The sequence below is a fragment of the Zonotrichia leucophrys genome, chromosome 20 (genome assembly GCF_028769735.1).
Source record: "Zonotrichia leucophrys gambelii isolate GWCS_2022_RI chromosome 20, RI_Zleu_2.0, whole genome shotgun sequence".
Lineage (NCBI taxonomy): Eukaryota > Metazoa > Chordata > Aves > Passeriformes > Passerellidae > Zonotrichia > Zonotrichia leucophrys.
Window position 1 is genome coordinate 3,546,397 of NC_088189.1, and position 19,946 is coordinate 3,566,342.

At 40.9% G+C, this 19,946-nt stretch overlaps 1 long non-coding RNA gene across 1 annotated transcript in view; it reads right to left on the bottom strand.

Annotated features, from left to right (window-relative positions):
- Positions 1 to 4,284: 4,284 nt before the first annotated feature.
- The window catches only part of LOC135456061 (uncharacterized), a 69,464-nt gene continuing 53,802 nt past the window's right edge, over positions 4,285 to 19,946 (bottom strand). Inside the window, exons 3-4 of the long non-coding RNA XR_010442460.1 lie at positions 15,393 to 15,546; positions 4,285 to 4,337 (exon numbers count right to left, since the gene is read on the bottom strand). This is a non-coding gene — a long non-coding RNA (uncharacterized LOC135456061). The remainder of the gene's footprint in view (positions 4,338 to 15,392; positions 15,547 to 19,946) is intronic.

Genomic DNA, 19,946 nt, shown 5'->3' on the forward strand with positions numbered 1-19,946 from the left:
TGTGCCAAGTCCTGTGTAATTCCTGTGTGTTTGGATGCCCTCCAAATGTGACAAGGCTTGAGGTTGTCAAAACAGAGCTTCACATTTATTCTTTATCTTGTTCAGTATTTGTACTCACAGACTGGTGGGTATTGGGGTGACTCCCAGGTACAATGAATTTAAATAATGTGAATTCAATGAAGTATACAAATAGAATTTGGGAAGAAAAAGAGGAAAAGAAAGGGAGGAACCATCAATACTGAACAGTTCAAAGTTCTGGAGCTTTTTTTTCTTATGGAATCACTCAAAGCTACAGCTGGATTCTGAATTTGTAGGAAAACCAGGAGAAGAAACACAAAGCTTATAGAGATCCCCAGATCAGTGTTCCCAGCAATGCTGTTGGCCAAGCACCTTTAGAAAGCACAAAAATCATTGCACCAAACCCCACCAGCACCTCCACAGCAACAATTTTCACCTCTTGCCTGTGCAAGATCTAATTATTATAATACATGGACATGTAAGGAATATTCTGTACAAGATTTTATTTGCTTAATGTTTGTGGCTAAATGATGTATTTTCAAGTGGAATTTCTAGGTCAGTAATTCAGAAATAGTTTAATGACAGAGTCAGAACTGTTGTGCAAAGAAACTTTTATCCTGCATAGATTTTACAGCATGAAGAACAGAAATTTCTATGTCATTGTGCAGCTGTAGCTGGAACAAAAATGGGACAAGGTTAAGGTAGCTGGGAAAGTAAATTTTAAACTCCATTTTCTGACAGAAGTTATCCTTGACATTTTAGTTCCCTAACTTGTGTAACAATTTGACCTAACATTAGTTCTTTAAAAGTGCCACTATATCCATGGTGGCATTTTAACAGGATCACTGCAGAAGGCAGTGACTCCAGCTCAAATCCTTTTAGCCACAACAGCCCTTGGAGCAGCCAGGTCTGAGTCAGGTCTGAGTCAGGCTCACCAGTGTGTGATGACTGGGAGAAATGGTCTTGGTCTAAGTTAGGGAACTCAGGGAGTCTGCACATCCAAATCCAACTGGCTGTGTGGAAAACTGTATTGCAGCTTTCCAGAACACACTGTACTCACAAAAAAGACTAAACAGGCAAACTCTTCTGTGGCTTTTACACAGCACAAGAATCAGCCACTGATGTGTTTAATTCACTCCCAAGTAACTGATCATAGAAACCACAGGAGGGCACCAGGCACAGAGGGAAAAATCTGTTTCCTTCTCCTCCAAAGCCAGCAGCAGTTCTGATGGATCATCTCTTTGCTATAAGCAAGGCTGAAATTCCTTTGCACATGAATGCACCTCATCAACTTTATCCTCCTTCCAGTGAAGGAAGCAAATTAATAAGTAATGCTGATTACTAATTAGGTCTATATTCAACACCTACATCTACCCAGGCAGATGCAAATTAGAGGATATTTCAGATTTTGCCTCTTTAACTGGGAACATATTTTTTCTTATTGTTTAGATTTTTTTAGTAGATCTATTAAATCTTGATACTTCACTGATCTGCCTGGCAAACCCCAACTGTTACACAAAGGTGGGTGAGAACCAACCAGAGCAAGTCTGAAATCCCCAGCAAATACAAAGATAAACCTTGAATAAAAGTTCTGGCTTGGAGCTGCTTGAACTGGCTCTGTAGGGGAAACTTCCAGCAGCTTTTCACAGAAGCCACCCCTGCAGCCCCCCACTGCCAAAACCTTGCCACACAAACCCAATACAGCATCATGTTATTTAGGGCTGGAAGAGACTTTCTTTCTAGTCCTATTTTTACCCATAAAATCTTGTTTGTCAACATCTTCCCCAAAACACAATTCCTAATAGGTTTAGTGCTTCAGTATATGCCCTCTGACACACACAGGGAGCAGTACACACCTAAACCTGGTTTTGGATCCTGCCTAGGTTTTATTTGCATCACCAAATTTGTTCCCATTCATCAGTGCTGATATTGAATTAGTTTTCCTGTTGTTGCTTTGTTAAAACATTAATTTTACCTTAAGGTTTTGTTTGGTATTATGGCCACAGATTAAGACTTCTGGCCTCTGTTTTTCATTTACTATCAGCATTCCATGAGTCACATGGATGAAAGGGTCAATAGTGGTTTTTTTTGGACTTTAAGATACTTTGAGATTTTTTACAGCTGATTTAAAGTGTCCTGGTGGAACTGGATAAATGTCACGTAGAAGTACTTAGAGGCTGTGTCTTCCAGGGAGCTGTAATGTTACCACAGTTTGGTTATAAGCCATCCTCTTAAGTACTTAAACATAAAAAAGTGGTTTTCTTTCTCACAATCAAGGTACCTATTGACTACTCATGACAACTGCCTGAATATGTTCTGAATTTGTGTAATGTCTGAGGCTTAGAGGGGCAAGAGCCAGTTAAACAAGGGGTGAACTCACTTGAACAAATTTGTGGGTGCTTTGCAAAGTAGTCAAAGAGAATTCTTGTGCCATGGATGTACAGACTATTTTAACTTTAAAATCCTCTCTATAAAAGTCTCATTACCAGTCCCTAATGACTGTCAGGGTTCAAAACCCAGTGCTAAACAAGGTGATTCTAACAGAGTCAATTCATTAATCTCTAATCCATTTTTTAAGCACCACAAGGTTTGTGCACGTGCATCTGCCTCATGTTTTTGATTCACTGATTGACAGAACAAGCAGTGCTGAGTACAGCACCAGGAGCATGTTCTGAATCCAGCCAGGACTGGAAGTGTTTCAGAGTGAGCTAGTTGGGATATATTAGACTGATTCTTTTCAAAGATTCTTATGCCATTAACAAAAGGAGGGATTGGATGAGAGCCATGGGAGCTGTTTCATAACCTCCTGTGGTCTTGTTTTCCAGCTGACTGTGACGGCCACTCAGGTTCTGCTGCTCAGGTCAGACGTTCTGGAGCAGCACTGACAGCTAAGCCTTGATGGAGTCAGCCTTCAATTACACTTTCTGCTTTACACTTAACCTCCGCAAAGCAAAGCCTCCTACACATTACAGGGGTATTCACTGGGCAAAATTTAGGTCACATCAACAGCCCTCCCCACTCTTTTTACACTAATAGAGCCATAATCAGTGTTCGTATCTAAAAATCTATGATTTATCATTCTTGAGAGTCAGATTTTTCTTGAAAACCCCCTTATGTCATTGCACATGCCCAAATGAAACATTCTGTCTCAAACACACAGCTGAGAGTGTGACAGGCTCACTCAGCTGAGCTGCTGTCCTTTCTCCTCTGTAAAAAGAAGCCATTACAGAGATTTCCTCCTCCATCAAAATGGTTAATACAAAGAAAAAAAAAATCAAAATTGATTTCCGTAACATGCTTTGGCAGCTACTGAGGTGAGCACCTACATGGGGAAAAGGGAGCCAGGGTTGTTCCCACCTGTGTTAGGAAACCACAGTCTGAGAAGAGCAATACTTCCCTGGGAAGCTGAGCCAGGACTGTAACAGTTACCTCAAATCTCCAAACTTGTAAGTACAAATGCAATTAGGAGATTGGCACAAGCAGCAGTTCAGAGGGTTCTGTGCACATACACGTTTGTGTCTTGGCTGGGAGGAGGAACAGGTAAAATTACACTCCTTAAAAAAAAGTAATTCGACCATTAGCTCCACAATGCCTCTTAATGCTCCCTTTGCTCACAGGGAATCATTTGCATTGAGCTCCTCAAATGGAAAGACACAAAAAGCTACCACAGTCCCTGCAGCCCCTGAGTGCTTGGTGTTCCAACTCATCCCAGTTATGAAAAAGTTTTGTACAACTTTTTTAGTTCTAGTTATTTATGGGTTATTTTAGCTCCAAATGGAGAAAATGTTGAAAAGGAAAATTATACAAAAGTCTCAGACCTCAAATCACTTTTTGTCCAGAAGCAAGAAAGTGAATACAGCAAAGTAAGGCATAAAAAACCTGCCTTATCCTGCCCAATATTATAAGACTTAAGAGATTATGTGAAAAAGGATTTACAAACTTTGATTTAAAAATAAGAACAAAAGCAAAATGGTCATTATTACATGTTTGATATGGAAAACACCAAACGTTTTTTTATTTGTACCAGATGTGGATAGGCAGATGTGAACTGTTGGACAATATTCACAGAAGTGGAATTAGGGAAATATCCATAATTAATAGCATGCCTGTGGAAACATGTTCTGTGCTTCAAAAAGAATTCAGGTGGTATTAGAACTGGAAGAACCTCCTTACCCTGAAGATGTTGACAAATCTGAAGAAATTCCAAGCAGTGAAAAAAATCCTGATCGGAGAAACAGATTGCTTGTGCAGAAACATTAAAGGAACCAATCTTCTGCTCTCAATTACACCAATGTGGTCCAGTTAAATTCAGTGGCAGTCTACCAATAGAACCAGGAGGAAAGCTTGATTGTAACATATGATATAAAGGATTTGCTTAGAAATGATCAGAGGAAGAATTCCCTTTAGGAAGGAAAGGAATTGGTAAAACATTTTGGGGAAACAATAGGTCCTGTAAGATTTAAGTACAAAGAAGGAAAATACAGCCAGAGAATGTTCCACTGCAGTAACATCTTCTAAATAACCAGAGGAGGTCCTCTGGGAAATTTAACAGAAGTTAGAACAGAGCTACTCACTGTACAGAACAATTACACACAGGAGGTCTTCAGAGAAAGCCATCAGGCAGTTCTTCCCCTGGATACCCCTGTCATCCATGGAATCATCACAACATCTGTGCTCATCTTTTCTGTGCCCACATCCATTGTTTCTACTCACCTTAATTCACACAGTAGTGACTAATGCATTATGAAAATTCATCCATGCAGGATCAGTTATAAAATGAGGTTGCATTGCCTATGTGCTCTGTCTACCAGATGTTTCCTTTTGTGTTCATCAAGAACACATTGTGTAAGAAGAGCTCCTCTAAGCAAAACACCCTCACCATTCTTGGTTTAATTACAATGACACTGCAAAAAATGGGGCCAGAAAAAGAGAAATCTTATCCTTGCCTCCTGGACAATAGGACCAAGAGAGAATTTCTAGGATAGATCTGACAATAGTTATATAGAATCAGAGAATCCCAGAACCCTTAAGGTTGGAAAAGCTGTCTAAGGTCATCAACGATCAACCCAGCACCACCACCTTGTTCACCACTAAACCATCTCCTCAAGTGCCATACCCACACATTTTTTGCACATTTCTAGGGATGGTGACTCCACTACTCTCCTGGGTAGTCTATTCAACAACTTGGCAAGCTTGACAACTCTTTCAGTGCAGAAATTTTTCCTGAGCTCCCATCTAAACTTTCCCTGATGCAACTTGAGGTCATTTGCTCCTGCCCTGGCATTTGTTACCTGGGAGAAGAGACCAACCCCCAGCTCACTGCACCCTCCTTGTCAGGGAGTTGTGGAGAGCCAAAGGTCCCCCTTGAATCTCCTTTTCTCCAGGCTGAGCCCCCCCAGCTCCCTCAGCCGCTCCTGTTAGATAAATTTACCAGTTGCTGGTCACAGAGTGCATTAATTTGCTCTCAGAGTTGGTGGGCTTCTTGAAGCTGCAACACCCTCCCTGCAGTGTGTGTTCCCTGGGGTTCCCTGGGTGCTGGCTCTCCCGTGGGAAGCGGGCTGAGGTTTCTGTGGCTGCCCTTTGGAAGGTGGCACACACCGCGGTGTGACAGAGGAGCTGCTGCCGGAGCCACCTGCGGGAACCACCAACAATTACAGCCCCAACCTGTCCCCAGCCGGGGAGGGGACCCCTGCCGCACCTTCCCGAGGGAGGGGACACCTTCCCTCCCCTGTCATGTCATCACAGTGGCCTTTGAGGATGCTGAAAGCTCTGGATATCCCTGGGATGCTGAAACCAGCACAGTCCTATTGCTGGGTACCAATACGTGGCCAAGCATCTTCCAGGTCTTGCTTAGGGTTAAATGAGTAGTTAAGGACCACCAGTTCTGTTCTGGACATGCTGGACCTTTAACATGAACTGGTGCCACAAGTGTCACTCCTCGTGCACCTTCCTCAATCCCTTTGGCAGGAGCAGTTTGCTGTCCCCTCGGGGTGTCCAGTGCAGCTGGAATTGACAGTTCAGGGGTGCAAACTCCGCCTGCCATGGATTCCTACAGGGAGGCTCCAGGGCACCTGCCCTGCACTGCTGCCATTGTCTGTGGGGAACACAGCCTGTCCCAGCCTGCAGCAAGGCACACACCCCACACCAGGTCACTTGAGCCGTTCAGGTGACTGTGCCACCCACCCCTGCACCTCCCTGATGTTTCTGGCTTCAGAAATTGATAGAAATCTTAAGGCAAAACAAAACCAAATCTGGAGTTTAGCATAGCAAAGAATCGATCTAAAATTAAATGGGATTTACTTCGCCTCACAAGCTCTGGATGTGACAAATTTCAGAACAATGAGATATGGATCATTTAGAAGTCAGTGATCAAAATAGCATTTCTGATGGAAAGATTCCAGATTGGACTGCAGCAACAGTAACTATGTTGCAGTAAGGCCAAGTCTAAAAAAGCCCCATAGATATACAAAGGGACAGAGCCATTTTTTCACGTTATATTCACATGAATATCCCCCCTTGATCACTGTGTGACAATAAGAGAGCTGGAGTCAACACAAAACTATTTAGTTGACAATCCCAAAACTATTTAGTTGACAATCCCCTAATTCTTTACATAGCTTGTATTGCTTTAAATATCTTTTCCCCCTGAAAAGTTAAATTCATCCCACATTCTTCTAGGAAGGCTCAGGGCTGGCATTCCAGCAGAGTTCCTGAGGGGAGCCTTACAGAACTGGAATGTGTTCACAGGTACTCTCCCTTCCCCCCAAGTGAGAAATCACATTTATGGGATGCAGGGAGAATTAACATCATTTGGGAGACAAAGGTTTCATAGTACAGCACAACTTAAAACAGACCACAAGCCTGCATCAAACACAATCAACTTCAAAATAAAAAAAAGTAATACAGAGCACAGTAAATGGCTTCAAGGGATCCTTAGCCGTTTTTTCTGCTGTTGTGAGAAATCATGTGCTATTCTTCAAAAAACCCAGGAATGTAAAGAAGTCCTAAAAGCAATGAAATCCTAATAGTTTTTTAACAGACTAAAAGGATTTGAATTCTCCAACTAAATTAATTGATCATAAGATTGATTCATAAAAATTCATACTTTAACCCTGCTGGTCTGCAGGGCTGTGTGACTCTGGCAAGCACAAAGGTTGTGGTCAATGAAATAAGACTTGTTCTTCCACTCAAAGCTGCAGATCCCATCATGCCTCAGGTTGTTCCTAGTGCTGGCATGTGCTGGTGCTGGAGATGAATGCAGAGAGCAGGTTTACAAAACTTCCAAATCCTGATTTAGTGAAAACTCCTGTTACCAACTTTTCTAAAGACATTTTACTAACTCAATGAATTTAACCAATTTAATGAATTCTATTTTCCTCTAGGCTCTGGCCGAAGGGGCTGTGAGCTGCAAGCAAATGTGTATGGAAAGATTTTCAGACTGAAAGGAGGGAACAGTTCTCATCTCCTTGGGACTGCACAGAAGTCCTTCCTCTATGAAAAGCTCGCAGTGGGTTGGAAAGGTGAAACTGCCAATATTTTCATTTTACTAATGCAGCTCAGACTTCAGCATTTCAGGTGGCAAATTTACAGTAAATTTGATATACCTGGCCTAATTTCTACTACATTCACATTATTCAAAAACAAGATGCTTTTCTACTCTTCTTTGCCCTAAAAGAAATGGAACTCTGGCAACAGCAGCTTTTGAGAGCACTCCACAGCTGGTGAACATTTCTAGTTCATTTTGTTCAACAATGGAACAGAAATACTTGTTAATCACTGCAGCTTATCCACTTTATAACTGGCATAGTCATAATTGATAAGAAATCAATTCCTTGTGCCAGCTGCATAATTTCATTCACAATTTTACTTAATCTTTCAAGCAATCTCAAAAGCCCTCAGGCCCTTCCCAGATGCAGAAGAGAGAAAACCTCCATTCCTCTGTTTGGAGAACACCCTCAGCTGCCAGTTCAATTTAACACCATGGATTTCTGGATTGTACATCCTTGGTTTTTGGGCTGCCATCACAAAACAGGTGCTTTTACTCATAGAACAGAATTATCTCTTGCAATGCAGAACATCTGACTTGCACATCAGATTGCAGAGTAATTTTAGAATTTTCTATTAATAATTCTTTACAAACCTTTGTTTCAGATAATCCTGTATACAAGGTGGTTATAGCCAGTGGTATTTACAGGCTTTTTATCTACTCAATGAGCTATTTAGTTCTACCTAAAGCTGGATTTTCCTTTCATGAATAGTTAATGTTACACCTATCAGCTCATAGGTTTGATCTTTATCTTTTTCGTACAGATCTTGGCATCTCCTGTGGCATTTAACTACAGGGGAAGAATCTGTTTCCTTATGAAAAATATAAATTGCTTACTTGATTTTTGATTTCAGAGCTATTAATGTGCTAAGAAAGAACCTTTTCAATTGAAAGTAAAGGTTTTAGGCTTCTTCAAGGATAAAATCTAAACCCCCAGCATGACATGACTGTAATCCTGTCCAACAACACACACAAACCACAAGTTTCCAGCTCTCTGTTGACAGAGAACAGCCATCCACAGTGCTAAAGAAGCAGTTTCCCCATTAGGTGCCCTAACAAAGTTTTCAAACTATTCAAACACAGAGGCATAAATCAAGAAAACAAAGCTTTTGCAAGATGTTACATGTAAGTTATACTAAGAAGTTAAAGAAAACCATCTGGGCATAAAATGTAAATACAGCCAGCATAAAAAAAATCAGAGGAAAATAAAACCAACCATGCATTTCCAATGCCTCAAAGACAGAGGTTTCATTCTGTAAGACCACTGAAGTTTAATCACCCAGCTTGGACAAAACAGTCATTTTTCAAAATACCAATGAGCCAGAGCAATAAAGCTTATGCAAGATGCAGCTTCTTTCAACTTTTTGGCTGATTTAAGATATGGTTCTTCAAGGTGGGGAATTATCAGCATCTGTTCAGTGGCACCTATGAATCAAAGATATGGTGGCCTCCTAAATCATCATGGAAAATATCTATCAGGATTAAACCAACCTAAAAGGTTTGGTTCAGTTTCCTGTATTGCCAAATCTTCAGTTTCTGAAGGGTAAATAAAGTACCCTGGACTTACTTTATAGACCCAAGAGATCCTGAGTAACCCCAGGAGAAAGAAAGAGAAGAAAGTCTGAATACAGTCCCAGAACCAGGGCTCTGCAGTGTTGGAAGGAGATTAGAAAAGACCTCAACATCCTCTGTCCCTGTACAGCAGCTGTCTTTCAAAGGAGTCTACAATAAACCAAGAAAAAAGTCTTCTAAAAATCAAAACCTAGAACATACTGGTATAAAATGCCCAAACTCTGGATTTTTCATGCTGACTTAGTTCAGATCACTTACATAAGTAACATACTTGAGATTTGATTACATAGCTAGATTTTTTGTTTATTTATTTACTTTTAAACAGGATGCTTGCTTGGGTTTAAGTTAGTTTGGCGAAGGGGAAGTAGGAAGATTTTGAAAACAAACAAATTACTTACAAACAGACAAGCTAAAAAAATAAACCTGTAGTGCCAAAGCTCTCCCTGCCTCTCGAGGCTGGTACCTTTGGATTCCCAGCACATTCCTGAGCTCATGGAGTGTCTGGGAGGGACCAGCAGCCTGGAACCCTTGGCAGAGCCCAGCTCACAGAAGATGAGACTCAGTTTATCACTGATTTCAGAGATAATTATCAAGATAGGGATTCCTGGCTTAATTTCCTGATTCGAGAAGGGAGTACGTGATCCCAATCATAAACCATCCTGTGAGCAGCAAATGGTGTCTTAACAGCATTTATAGCTGAGGTTTAAAATACTCATGGAGTTTGTATAAAACAGATGTGAATTTTCAAACTAAACTAACAAACTGCTTTCCTAAGAGGAAAGAAGTTGAAGCAGCAGAGGGAAGCTCTGTGTCTTCCTGTGCTTCTGAGGAATCACAAAGGGAGTGATGGTTCTCTGACAGTTAATGTATGGAGTTTCGGTTTTCCTGCTGATCTGTTTTTATTCTCTTCTTCCCAATAGTTTTTTCATAGTCTGCCTTTCACACTTCTGGGAAATTCTATCTATACATGCTTTCTTGATAGGGCTCATCTGTTTATTTAAAAAATACATGGTTTTTTTTCCCCCTGCAGATATGATATTTTATTAGTCTTATGTGTTGAAGTTATTGTCCCAGATATTGTATTTACTTGGGCCTTTGGCCTGAAATGTGCATCTGTTCTCAATCCATCCATAGCAGCCCTAATCTCTAAGAGGCTCTGGAATCTCCAATGTGTTGGGTTTTTTCTTCTCTCCTTTCCTAAACCAGCTAATGTGGAATAGCCTGGGGAATTCCCTGGTTTAGACAATCTTTTCTAAACTATCTGACTTTCAGTTTTCCAACTATTTAAACCTGTCTTGACCAGGAACAGTCAGAACAGAGGAAAGTAGCAACCACTTCTTATGCATATGTGATGGATCAAACAAACACATCTTTCTCTTTTGGCCCTTTAAGTTGATGCTACAAATCAAACTTTAAAATAAAATAAAAATAGAATAACTCCATGTCATTTTCAGGGAGGCCAAATGCTCACAGAGTATGTTCTTTAGCTGCAAAAAGCCTATACTGAAAAATTTGACATAGAATCATTGCGTGGAGTCACGGTGACTGTCAGGAACGCAAGAATAACTAAATAAAAAAGCGAATAAAGTTTTTCACTGAAAACTGGTAAATAAGCCTGAATTTTAATAGAAAACCTCAGGCTCAGAGCAGAATTTTCTTCACAGAAATAAAACATGCTCCTTTAATTACAGCTTAACATGTTCCTGCCAAGGCACTGCTGTGAAACACAGGCTGGAAGCACAATGGAGGCCCCAGCGCCTGGTGTGGCATTGCCTTGAGTGGTGATGGACTGGAAAGATGCAGCTCTTCCAAACAGTGTGAACTGTGACCCAGCCTGCTCATGAGTGCCAGTCTCAGAAATCACAGGAGCTGTTTGTCTGAAAGAAAATCTCTCCAGAACATCAGGCAAACAACTTTTGGGTTTTGGCAAAACAGACACAAGTGCCAGTGGCCCAGTGCCACAGTGCCAGAACTCTGCAGAGTGAGAGTAGAAATGCATTAATTAACTCAGCATTCAACCCCTCCCCTTAACCCCATGAAAATTGGCCTCTGTAGTAAATAATCATGGAGGATTTACCACATATGAGAAGAGCACAGAGTTTAAACAGTGTCATGCCCTTTATCCCACTGCGAACTGCAGTATCTGGACATTCGGCACAGCTGCTGTCCTTGTGTACTCTCACAGTTTGGTAACAGGAACCACAATCTCAATACCCCTGAGAACTGTAAATTTGTTACTTTATTTGTGTTGCTGTCTCATAACTTCTCCTTGATCTTGCTTTCTCTACTTATTTTACTGGCAGTAAAACTCAGTAGATTAATAATGCTATTAATACTTTAATTTCTCTGCCAGATCTTCTTGGGTGGCCAGTTTCCAGCTGTGTAACAATCTTTGCTTGCTCACATCTCCTTGTTCTCATTTCCACTGTTTTTACCTTTCTTTGTTGTATTCTGCAAATTTTAAGGCCTCAGTGCATTTTCAGAACTCAAGATAGAAACTATTTGAAAGCAGTGGTTACAATTCATTAATAACTCATGCATCTTTTCTCAGAGTAACTAAAAGCAAATAAAGGTACCTGAATAACACTCTAGCTGGTCAGACATCTATGAGATTTAGTGGAAAAGCTGATAATCATTATTTAATTCATATTTATGCTTATTTAAGTGGAACCTATAATAATCCTCATTGCTTTTTGCAGCTGCCCTGCAGTCAGTGATTTTCTGCCTGTCACTATTATGGCAATGATGGACATGTAAGATCCTTGCCTGCAGATTCTGACTGATCCCAAAGTGAATACAAGTCCTGTGTTCTCTTCAGCTCTCTGTCATTATAGAGTCACTACCAGTCTGACTTTAACTCATACACACATTAAGTTAAACTTTACTGGCAAATTTACAAATATCAAAAGCAGAAACTCTGACTCCTACTCCTCTATTCCTTGACTGAGAAAAGATAAAACAGTAAAATGAAAAATGTCAAAACAATAATAAATTACCCCAGAGCTAGGGATAATAAATTACATTATGGCCTTTCTAATGTGTGAAATGCTGTTACTCAAAACTGGAAAGGCATGGAAACAATTGCACTTCAGAGTGAGAGAAGTATGATCCCAGCTCTTTTGTTCCAGTTCAAACACCACACAGGACCCTTGCTAACAGCTGTGGTGCATTGTGCCTCCTTAGGTCAGCAAGGTATATCCAGGCTGCAGAGAACAGCTTGAAGCATCATTGTTTCTTTGGAAGTGAGAGTCAATAAAAATACTGACAAAGGAATGCAGCCAGCCTCTTGGAGTTGTACAGATTCCAGTTCTCCTTTACCCCCTCCCTCATCAAGTCCTTCAAAGAATGAAACAGCTTTTTGAACTTGCCTTTTTTTTTTCCTAATTTGCATCAATATTCTTTTCGATGCTTGCCACAATGTATTTTCTAAAATACATGAAAAGTAATACTGTAATAAGAAGTGATCCCAGACTGTCTATTTTCTCCAAGCCTCTAACAACACAACCATGTTGTTAGAGGCCTGACAATGTTTGCAGCTGAAGAATTTTAGACAGGGAAACAGCAGCGTACTTGGGAAGCTCAAATGACAGGCAACCACTCTAAACAACCTGGTGCCTGCTTAGCTCTTTGCTTTAAAGAAGCACTCAGAGGCAAAAAAGAGAAGCAAACCCCCAGCTATGCTGCTGGAGGGATAAACTTTACCCTTGGCCAGAGATTAACATCTCATTTTCTTCCTTTACCATGTTTCTTTATTTCTTTTCTCTACATCCCCTACTAATATCCTGTTGTATCTTTTTACTTTTTGTTTATTCCTCTTCCTGTTTGCTTCTGCTTTCTTTATAATAAAAAAGATACTTCTGTGAAATGTGAGTTAATTGACTTTCTCTTTTCCCCATGCTTTGTCTATTGTTTTTCCTCATTATCTTTCCCATTTCCCCACGAAACACTGCTACCTGCCCTGTCCTATTTTGGCTGATACCCTGGTGTTCCCCCCTAGGAGCTCAGGGAGTGCACTCTTTTGGCACCCACTCTTTCCTTATAATCTGATTTACTGAAACTTGCTTTGCCAGCCCTGATAAAGGAGGTTGAAATGCAGTTGTGGAAATGTGAGAAAGCTCCATCAGCTGCATTCAGAACTTCCATGCAGGTTGTATGGACAGTTACTGTCCCTCTACCTCTCTTCCTACCCTGCTGTTTCAGCCACACAGAAGGTAAATCATGTACTTAGATGTACCAAATGTAAGAAATCCTGCCATGCCTGAAGCTCTGCACTGCTGTTATTCCCAGGCTTGTGTTCTTAAACTGAATGTGAGGTCAAGACCCTCCACAATAAGCACAACCATGTCAATGAGAACAGATAAATAGATTCAGAATTCCCATGTTACGTTAGGTTTATGTTCATCTCGTAACTCCCTGTGTTTACTTTGCAGCCCTCTGCCTCTTCTGGAAAGGACTGTTCCTTTTGAACCATCAAGGAAGATGCTGTCAACTCTTGTTCTTCCAACAAACCAGACTAAACAAGACATTGCCACAGAGATGAATTTCATACGTGGGGCTGCTTTGGGTATCTGTGCCATCTGGTATTTACCAAGAGCACCTCGAGCTGACAACAGCTGGGTACCTGGATCTGCCTGCAATTTCCCCTTTGCTGCTCTGCAATCACACCTCAGTGGAAGTTGGGAGTGCTCAAAGCCAGCTGTGCACCCTGAGCACTGCAGGAAGGGCTGGGACACTGCACAGGCACCTCAGTGCATGAGCTTCCTTTGCCTCCCTTGGTGAAACCCAGCCCAGCCCAGCCCCCACCAGCTGCACACCAGGTCTGCAGGTGTTACCCAGCCCCACTCAGCCCTGAGCCCCCAGGCAGCCTCTCCAGGACTGCAGGGATGCGACTGCTCAGCCTCTGCACCAAACTGGAGTAGCTAACCCCAGAGGGCTGGCAGCACTCACAGCACTGACGCCAACTTGGCCTTGTCTCTGTGTTCATTTGTGCGATTTCATCCCAACAAATCTGGAGAATTATAATATCATGCCACTGCAAAATGTAATTTATTCACAAAAATAGGTTCAGCAACTAAAGGTTCAGGTTCAATCAAAGCTTATCAACAAAGCAAGCTGCTCTCAGAGGGCTAGGTGTGAGCAGCACTTGCAGTTTGTCATGTCACACTGTTTAAATAATACAAGTTCATTTTTCATTGTATTTTCCCTTTACTAGTTCATACAGGCAGACACTTGTTTATTTCTCTCTGAAAGTCTTTTCTTAGTGAGAGATAAGTTACTTGGGGAGAGGAAAGGTTATATATTCAAACATGGTGTCAAGGTTGTTGCTAAACTGATGAGTCTCAGCTGTGGATTGTTCCAAAAAAGAAATGGTCAAACCTGTATTTGTTTTTAAAATTGGATTTACCAAGAAGTTGCAATAATGAGTCATTAACTTCATTAGTAGCTGGTAACTGCTGCAGAACTTTTTTTTATTATACAAGGCAGCACCAGAAACATTAATCTCTTACAAATGTGGAAGTACAAATTTGAAGAGGAGATTTGCTAGAGAATAAAGGTGGTTAGGAGCAGCCTGTTTGGTTTTTATATAGGCGAATAAATTATTATCACACAATATTCTGACTGCTGTACAATAACAGTCCGGTCCACCTGGGCACATCATATACAATAAATCAGGTTTTTGCCATCAATGTGCACATTTTTTGCACCACATATTACAATAAACCTCGCTTTATAATAAATCAGTTTTTTGCCATCAATGTGCACATTTTTTGCACCACATATTACATTAAGCTTTGCTCCAGACTGCCCTAATTATGTAACAAGACTGGCTGCTAGAAAACAACTGTCTCACCTATGGATTTGTAAATAGATTTTCCCGTCTATCAGGGCTCCAACACAGGGTATTTTTAATACTTGCAGTCACCTGCAGGTCACATCACAGAGCCACAGCAAGAGAAAAGCCCCAAAAGTGCTTAACCAGGCAAAAAGGAATCAGCAGAACCCAGAGAGGCCAAGCTTTTCTGCAAAATTCGTGTTCTTAATTAAAAACCAGCAGATGTTGTAATGAACTAGCAGATGAAGCTCTTCACAGCCAGAAGGGCTATGAACCACAAGATTTGCAGAACAAGCTTTGGGCTCTTATTCCACCCAAGCTGCTGCATCTCTGCTCAAAGGGAGCTGAAAAAGTGCCCCAGTACCCCCGCACTGCTGTTCCAGGAGCTCCCAGGGCACAACAGTGGCAGTGGCCAACACTCACCTCCAGCAGCTCAGGGCTCCCCTCCCTGCAGGCTCTGCTCCAGGCAGGACAGTGCATTCAGGGCTTGTGGTCCTTTGGCTTTCCAGAAAATGCAAAAAAAGCCTCTTCCAAGGCATCCAGGCAGGCTCCAGGAAAAGGAGCTCCCAAGGAGGAGCTGCCAGAGAAGCACATGGATTTCACTTTTTGTGTAATAACCTGAGGATCAGCCATAGCTCCCCAGTCTCAAGCCCCCTTCCTCCAGCTTATCTTTACACCTCCCTCTCCTCCCAGGAGTGCAGACTCCCCCCGCCACTCACACTACAAATGATTGACCACAAGTTTCCTATCAGTCTGCTGAGGAAGGAAAACCAGGCCAGACCCAAACCCTTACACATGCACACCACTCCTCCCTCTCCACAGCACCCTCCAGACTGGCTTCTGCCCAAAATGATTTGTTTTGGTGCTTGAGTTTTCTTCCCTGCCATTGCATCTCCAGAAATAAGCTGTCCCTCCCAAGTCCTTGCTCATTTTTAAATGTGTGAAGTTCTTTTGGCAAGACAACCTCCTCAGTTTTTCACCTCCAGCTTCTTGTTTGCTGGCAGCTCCCTGTCCATTCTTTACAAACACTGGAAGTGCTCAGATTGATCCATTTTGATATGGAATTCTCTTTGTTCAGTAACATGCCCAAACATGAACAAATGTGAAGGAAAAGAACTGTTTCACTTAATAATTATAGAAAATTCTCTTCCTGTTAAATCCTGTTATTTTCACAAGGACAGAGATTGTTTGGATCAAGGAAGGGAGGTCAGGTTCAGATCCTGGGGAGAGTGGTGTGTAGTGATAATAACACTTAGGATTTCTGCAGCATTCCTTATCCAGAGATCTGAGCCCTGTCTCCAGTACATTACAACAGCAGGATATGTTATCTTATGCAAACTCCTTCCTAAATTTCACAATAGCTGTAACAAGCAGGAATCATTAAATTAGTGTGGCTGAAAAACAGCCACAGAGCTCCCTCTTTACTTTGCTTTTATTTAAATAAAGTGAAGCAGTCAGAGCTGAGGCATTAGTCCTCTTCATTGTTTACCAAGTATCTACATTACTCTTAATGGGATATAAATACTAAAAGTAATAAAAAGGGGGAAAACAAAAAGGAGTATCCAAATTCTCCTCCTTTAAGCAAGTTACCCAGTTGCAACCCCTACAAATGCTCAGTTGCCCTTTTACTACATCTGGTTCAAAGGCCACTAAAAATGGGATTCTTTGCACTGACATCAAAGGGCTTTGAAAGGGACTGTCTGAAACACGAGGGGAGACAAGATTAACTTCAGCTTTCTGCTTATAGAACTCCAGCAAAAAGTAACAAATAATAATCAGAAGATAAGGTTTTCTTGAGAATCTACTGATTTCAGCACATTTTTCCAACATCAGCTACCACTATGAAGTTGCTTGCTTTGTGAGAGTGGTGCAGAGTGTGCTACTAAACACAGTTTGCAGCTTAATATGACCTTTTATTTTCAAAAACACTAAAGAACACGGTGACTAAGAAGGAAGCAAGAGGGTGGGAAAAAAATATGAATAGTTTATAAAGCACTGGATTGGTTGTATTTATTTAGTGCCATATCTGTATTGATCAGGCTTTCCTCCTGGCCTGCTGTGAAGCTGTAAGAACAGGCATCAGTGCCAAAAAATCCTGCACTGCTGCTGAAACCTTACCCTACCTTTTAACTACAGGCTTTATTACTCGTGTAAATACATCCTAGGAACTCAGCTTTTAAAGTGGTTTCTCTCAGTAACCAACTTTATTTAAACACATCTGGAACTTCTTTGTAACTCACAACTGCTTTGTGTAGTCACCTGTATGATGAAGGTTAAATGCTGTGGAATTACTGCTGGGGGCTCTGATTGCCCCACAATCACAGGAGTGCATGTATAAAGCAGGGATACAAGGGGCAGAGGAGTCCTAAACAAACCCAAGATTATGTTCCTAATTGAAATGGCAGCGCAGGGTTTTCGCATATAAAATCTGGAATCTGAGCTTACTTGCCTTAACATCATCTGTTTCAGCTGCTCCACATTCCAGGACTCCTTCAGCCTTGACCTCATCCCTGAGATTATTCTCCCTTCAGTCAATTAGAAGTTCTCAAATATACAATATTTATACCCAGCAACGAGGCAGATCTGCTGATTGTCTTTCTTCAGCTGCCTGGGTGGCCCCAAGAATGAGGAAGTGTCCCAGGGCTGGGGAATTCCCATTGTGTGAGCCGGGCTCAGCTCTGCCAGGGCTGCACAAGGGCACAGGGGATGTGCTGGAGTTGGGAAGGTTGAAGGTACAAAGAGAAGGATTAATTCTACACATTTTGAACATGGCTCTCAAGGTTTATGCAAAGCACCCATTCACCCTAATGATCTTGAAACTGGAAAAGAAAAAGGATTCTATGGACTTAAAACAACTTTAAAAGAAAAGCTGAAAAATATTATGAATTAAGTCTCTTGGCTTCCAATCTCTGCCTCCAAGGCTACTACTGTTTTTACTGTTTGTTTTTTTTTTTTGTTTACTAAATGAAAACATAATCATTAAATAGATTTACAAAACTATTTTGTATCATATGTGAATATCACTGACAATGGTGTCCAGATATCTTTTATTTCTTATCCCAAATCATAACAGACCCTGGATTTTAAAAATTTATTTGTTGCTATTTCCTTAATTGTGTTTCTTGTTTTGAGAGTGCTGTATTTATGAAACAAAAAGTTCTCAAGTCATTAGGCAATATATGACCCAAACAACTTGATAATCAATGTGAATCAATAAATGAGAATCAGGCCTACAGTACCAGAAGTATTCATTCCTTTGATGAGAGTATCTTTCTTCCTGTAGAGTCTATGTCTTATCTTCTTCTAAAACCTACATTAGGTCATTTGGCCAAACCCTTGCCCTTAATTTTTGAACCCTGGTAGCTGATTTAAGAATATATTTTATTACTCCTTTTGTTTGCACAGCAGTGGGTGCTGATATAGTCTCCCCTGGCTCTTCAGAGATTAAACAGCACACGGAAGAAAAGGTAGAGCAATGCAGAAGATGCCTTCAAAATTTCATGTAGAAAACACAAAAATAATTTTTAGGAAAATGTTGTTAAATCAGTTCACACACAACAATTTTTTTTTTTGTTATGACATATCTATATATATATGATACAGTTATATATTTCTCATTTCTATGATAAATTTGCATAATTACAATAAAAATTAGTAACAGTTGCAATAAGGAAAATGAAATTAATGAATCAGAATTTAGACTGATGTAATTGTTACTTATAATACCTGCAACACGTAACCAGTACTTCCTACTCCCTCAATGTTCTGATAAACAGTAACTGCACAATAAATCTTCTTTTTCTTTTCCCGATAAGTTAAAACACAATCATAAGCATTTGCCAAAATCAATCCTGTATCCAACAGCACGAGAGTACAATATCTAGAACTTCCTGATCTGACACAATTATTTTTTTCTAGATATGTAAGAAATGGCAATAACTTCAAACCAATTCCTTTTTTCAAACATGTTTTGTCACAATGTTTTTCAAAACAGAGCACCCATAGAACCGTGAGGCTGAACTGTAACTGTGCTGATGCTTGGGGAGCTTGGCTTGAACACACTCAGACCCTCCCCTAACCCAGCAAAACAAAGGGTACAAACATTCAGGTCACTGCAGTTCCTCATCCCTCAAGGTGAGCAAGCACTTCTTTCCCAGCTATCAACTTCAATATTCTGTTAAATTCAGTAATTTACAGGGGTTCTGTAGTAGTTCACAGGTTTAGTAGTTTACGGGTTCTCCCCCCATATTAATTATGAGAACATCTTGTCATTTGCACAAATAGTGTGAAATAAAAGCGATTTGAATTTCCACAGAGAGCTGTGGGCTTGCTTGAGGCTATTGCCCTGCCTGGTGAGCACCGTGCTTTTGTGAGCAGCTGGGAACATGGTCCACTCCAAAACTCTCAATCTTCAGGCCCTGACAAAGGCAAGGCTTGACAAGCTGACAAAACGTGACATCTTAATGAGGTTTCTTTGCAAGTGTTACTGGACAGTCCACACCAGAAGCTGGAGTCGGGGGCAGGGCTGGAGAAGAATGTGAGGCTGTAGAGAACAGTGTTCCTCACTTAGACAATTCCTGGGTGATCCTCCAACCAGCTTCTTACAGATTTTAGTGCACATGTTAAATTGGCATGATGCATAAAAGAAATTTTGGCTACAGCTCTGTTGGTACTGAAACATTCTTAAATGAAACATTTTGATTTAAAATACCCACAATTAAGTTTGCAACCTGTCTCCATGTGCTCTCTATAACATGTGTTTCCCAAAACAGGATATACTGCACATACTACTACAAGAAAAGATATAGCCAATTACCTTAAACCCTTACCTATTATCACTTAATAGCTGATATTATGATAGAAAATGGGGCCACAAGCTGGAGTGTTCTTCTAGTCCCAGCTATCAGGTATTTCACACAATATGAAATTTGTCTTAAGTGTTGCACTCTAGGTGGGTTTGCCTGCAAAGAGGTGCTC